The sequence below is a fragment of the Mastomys coucha genome, unplaced genomic scaffold (genome assembly GCF_008632895.1).
Source record: "Mastomys coucha isolate ucsf_1 unplaced genomic scaffold, UCSF_Mcou_1 pScaffold15, whole genome shotgun sequence".
Classification (NCBI taxonomy): Eukaryota; Metazoa; Chordata; class Mammalia; order Rodentia; family Muridae; genus Mastomys; species Mastomys coucha.
In genome coordinates, this window is record NW_022196897.1 from 142,801,680 (window position 1) to 142,806,072 (window position 4,393).

A 4,393-nucleotide genomic window follows, 5' to 3' on the forward strand; every position below is an offset into this window, starting at 1 on the left:
AGTCGGAAAGTGGAATGAATACGGAGCTTTTTTAAGTAATAAAAGTTAAGACTTGATCTAAAAAAAGAGAAAGATTCTCCCCAATGGCTGAGCATGGTGGCACACACCTTTAATCTCAGCACTCTGAAGGCACAGGCAGGAAAGTATCTGTGAGTTTAAGACCAGCCAGAGCCAGAGCTATGTAGTAAGATCTTGTCCAAAAAAAAAAAAAAAAAAAAAAAAAAAACCAGGAAAAAGAAAGAAATTCCCATTATTGTCCCCGACAGAAGATCTGGCTGAGCATTCATCCAAACTGGAATCTCTGCTCACATGTTTTCGTGTTTAGGAAAATGGCCTGCTGCTCCGTCTCCATCATCTGCACGGCTCCGGACTTCTTCCCTTTCTCTCTCAAGTGTGTGTCAAAGGGAAGCCTCGTCTGTTACCAGCAGCAACATGTAGCTCTCAGAACAAACATAGGCTCAGTGCTCCGAGGCTCTCAGAACACACATAGGCTCAGTGCTCCGAGGCTCTCAGAACACACATAGGCTCGGTGCTCCGAGGCTCTCAGAACACACATAGGCTCGGTGCTCCGAGGCTCTCAGAACACACATAGGCTCGGTGCTCCGAGGCTCTCAGAACACACATAGGCTCGGTGCTCCGAGGCTCTCAGAACACACATAGGCTCGGTGCTCCGAGGCTCTCAGAACACACATAAGCTCGGTGCTCCGAGGCTGCCAGACCCACAACACTCTGGACTGCAGATGATCAATGGGCTTCTCTAAAATATGGATTAAAAGTCTGTGGCTTCAAATTAGCTTTTCATTGCAGGCTTGAATCAATATTGCAAACCACAAACAGAACTTTATGATAGCCATAGATGTGGTTACTTCTAGGTTTATGTTCCCATCCACAGCCACAGAACTCAGCAGACAGTGCCTGGGATGGACAGATAGATGCTGAGTTATTTGATGGCTGTCAATGTATGAGTCTCTTTGTCCAGTGAGATAGCTCAGCAGGTACATGCAGTGACTACAGAAGTTTGGCCATCATTAAAACAAATCCTTTGCCAATCAAGCCTCTTATATATTTGTGAGAATAAGTATTTCTCAACTTGTTCTTTAAACTGTAAGGAGGTTTCTTTTGTTGTTGTTGTTGGTTTGTTTTTTTTTTCACGACTTTCTGCTCCTCAATAAGGAAGCACTCTTTTTTTTTTAAAGATTTACTTATTTATTATTTTTTTCTGTACCTTTAAAAATACTATTTTATTTATACACATGTATAAACAATGGCCATCCTGTCATTTTTATATACATACTGGTAAAGAAACAGAATTCAGTAACATGCATTTCAATCACACAAAGAACACAATCGTGGAAGCACAGTTACAGAAGAGCCTAGAATGGTATGTTAAGTGCTGGGCCATTCTGAGTGCCTCCATGCACAGTCCTGGAAGAAGAAAGAAAGGATAATGGGGGATGGGGAAATCTTCATAGTAGCTCAAAAATCTAGGTCAAGAGTGGCTATCTGCAGGCCAGCCATGCTGGTGCATGCCCTTAATCCCAGCAACTCCCAGGCACCTAGATCTCTGTTAGTTTGAGGCCAGCCTAGTCTACATAGTGAGTTCTGGGCTGGCCAGGACAATGCAGAGAAACTCTGCCTCAAAAAATAAAAAATAAAGGAATTGCTGTCTGGTCTGGGATGTAGGATTAGTAGGGTGCATGCCCAGCATTCACAAAGTCTAGGGCTCCATCCCCAAGGTCCCCAGCACTGCAAAAATCACAAGCAGGGTCCACAGCTGGCAGGGGAAGCAAGAGGTTTAGAAGCTCAAGATCATGTTCAGTAACACAGCAACTTTGTGGCCATTCTGGGATACATGAGACCTTTAACTTGAAAGAGAGCTGCTGTCCATCTGCTTAGAGTGCACCTATCCTCATTATCAGGATACCCCTGGAATTCTCTTACCAATATAGCAAGACTAAGACTGGAAAAACATTTCCATCCTATTTCAATTCTCTCAATAACATTAAATTATTAATTTTTTTAAGGATTTATTTATTTATTACACATCAGATCCCATTACAGATGGTTGTGAGCCACCATGTCGTTGCTGGGATTTGAACTCAGGACCTTCAGAAGAGCAGTCAGAGCTCTTAACCACTGAGCTACCTCTCCAGTCCCCAAATTATTAATTTTTTAAAAATATATTTTCTCTTTTAAAAGAATCATAGACTGCTCCCCACCCACCCACCCTCCGCTACTCCCACAGGACAGGCTCTCACTGTGTAGCCCTGGCTGCTCTGGAACTCACTCTGTAGACCAGGCTGGCCTTGAACACAGAGATCCACCAGCCTCTGCCTCCTGAGTGCTGGGATTAAAGGTGTGCGCCACCACGCATGATATGAATGATATAAAGCAGTACAGGACAAAGATACCAGTACCTTTACCATGCATCATCTTTTGTCCTCGGATTCTGAGCAATTTGATTTTTTTCTTCTGTTTATTCTGTTTTTCGGTATCTGAGGACTGTGGTGGTTCGAAACAGACTGGCTCTCCTAGGCTTATATGTCTGAATACTTGATCCCCAGCTGATAGAACTATTTGGAAGTATCAGGGAGTGTGTGGCCTTGTCAGAGGAGGTGTGTCACTGGGGGTAGGCTCTTAGGTTTCAAAAGACTGTATGTGATATTCCCAGTATGCTCTCTGCCTCCTCTTCGTGGGTCGGGGTGAGTGCTCAGTGTTTCCTGTTACCATGCCTTTGCACCTCTGCAACTGTAAGCTCAATTGAATGCTTCCTTTGATAAATTGCCTTGGTCATGGTGTTTCATTGCAGCAATAGAAACCTAACTAACACAGGGAGAATAAGATCAGGGAGTTTTGATTCTTTTTGTTTAAAACAGTGACATGCTTCTAAGGAGAAGCGTTCCTGGAAACACCCTCATGTGAAATCAAGCTAACTCACTCACGAGTGGTTGCCAGTGACAGTGGACACATTACCTTCAGTAAAGTTGTAGTTATAGGGTTGAGGCAGGAATTACATTCAACCTTTAAAAACAGAAAGGAGGAAATGATTTTATTAACTGTTAGAAAAATAATCTGTAGCCCGGTGGTGGTGGCGCACGCCTTTAATCCCAGCACTTGGGAGGCAGAAGCAGGCGGATTTCTGAGTTCGAGGCCAGCCTGGTCTACAGAGTGAGTTCCAGGACAGCCAGGACTACAGAGAAACCCCATCTTGAGACCCTCCCCCCCAAAAAAAAGATCAACAGCTCAGCTTGCTGGTGGCCAACCCACTCAACCGGAGTACTGTGCATACTGCAAGCCTTCAAGTGACTCTTGTCATGTCTGATACTTTAGAGCACATCTACAGATCTGGAGGGGAGCTGGTAGGTTGGCTCAGCAGCAAAGGGAACTGTTGCCAAGCCCGGTGACCTGTGTCTGATTTTCAGAGCTTAAATGATGGGAGCAGAGAAGCAATTCTGGCATGTCGTACTCTGACTTCCACATGTGCACGAGCATGCACACACAGAGTAAGTACATGTATATAAATAAATATCTGGCAAGTCCATCTTTACAGTCTATTACTCTTTAATGAACAGCACGATCTCTCTAAAGTCCATAAGACACATGGGCAGGCACCTCCCTTCTCAGAGAGGTGAGCAGGACTGTGGCACCGCTCCACTGGGATCTGCTCCATGCCTTCCCAGCACAGCTGGGCTACGTTGTGTCCACTGGGCCAAAGCCTGTGTCCACTTCCCTGCTCAGCCTCTCCTGCCTGGAATGGACGGACGGCTGCCACGCCCCAGCCCTAACCCTTCCGACTCAAGGTCTCTGGCTCTCCAATGTGAAGATGAAGTCCTCTCTTCTGTGTTCTATGTCTCTTCTTCACCCCTCCTTCCCCTCCCCAACAAGTGAGAGCTTATTGGCTGAGGGGCAGCACACAGATATTTCAGTTCTTAACACATGTAGCAAAACTCTGAAGGGCCACGTTTCTTTCTGAAGTTATCTCAGTGGTGTTCCAGTCTCAAACTTGGCAGTCTTCCTTACAATAAATGATAGGATAACAACCAAATCCCCATACTGCTTCCACTGACTCGCTGTTCTACATCACGTACAGTATATACTCAACATTTCCACCTTCTGCAGTACATTATTATGACTGCCAGAGAAATGGACGGCCCAACCAGAGAGGCCTTACAGTGCTGACAGGGCAAGGTCCAAGGAGTGGTTTAGTAGGAAAGGCTTCTACTAGGAGCAGAAGACCAGATATAGTTGAAAATATTCCAAAACTGGGCAGTGGTGGTGCAGGTCTTTAATCCCACCCAGTACTCAGAAGGCAGAGGCAGGCAGATCTCTGAGTTTGAGTCCAGCCTGGGCTACAGAGTGAATTCCAGGGCTACACAGAGAAACCCTGTCTCAA

At 45.3% G+C, this 4,393-nt stretch overlaps 1 protein-coding gene across 1 annotated transcript in view; it reads right to left on the reverse strand.

The window, feature by feature from the left end:
- Sla2 (Src like adaptor 2) overlaps positions 1-416 on the reverse strand; it is a 28,273-nt gene extending 27,857 nt beyond the window's left edge. Inside the window, exon 1 of the mRNA XM_031372514.1 lies at positions 310-416. The gene's annotated coding sequence lies outside the window, so the exon portion shown is untranslated. The remainder of the gene's footprint in view (positions 1-309) is intronic.
- Positions 417-4,393: the final 3,977 nt, after the last annotated feature.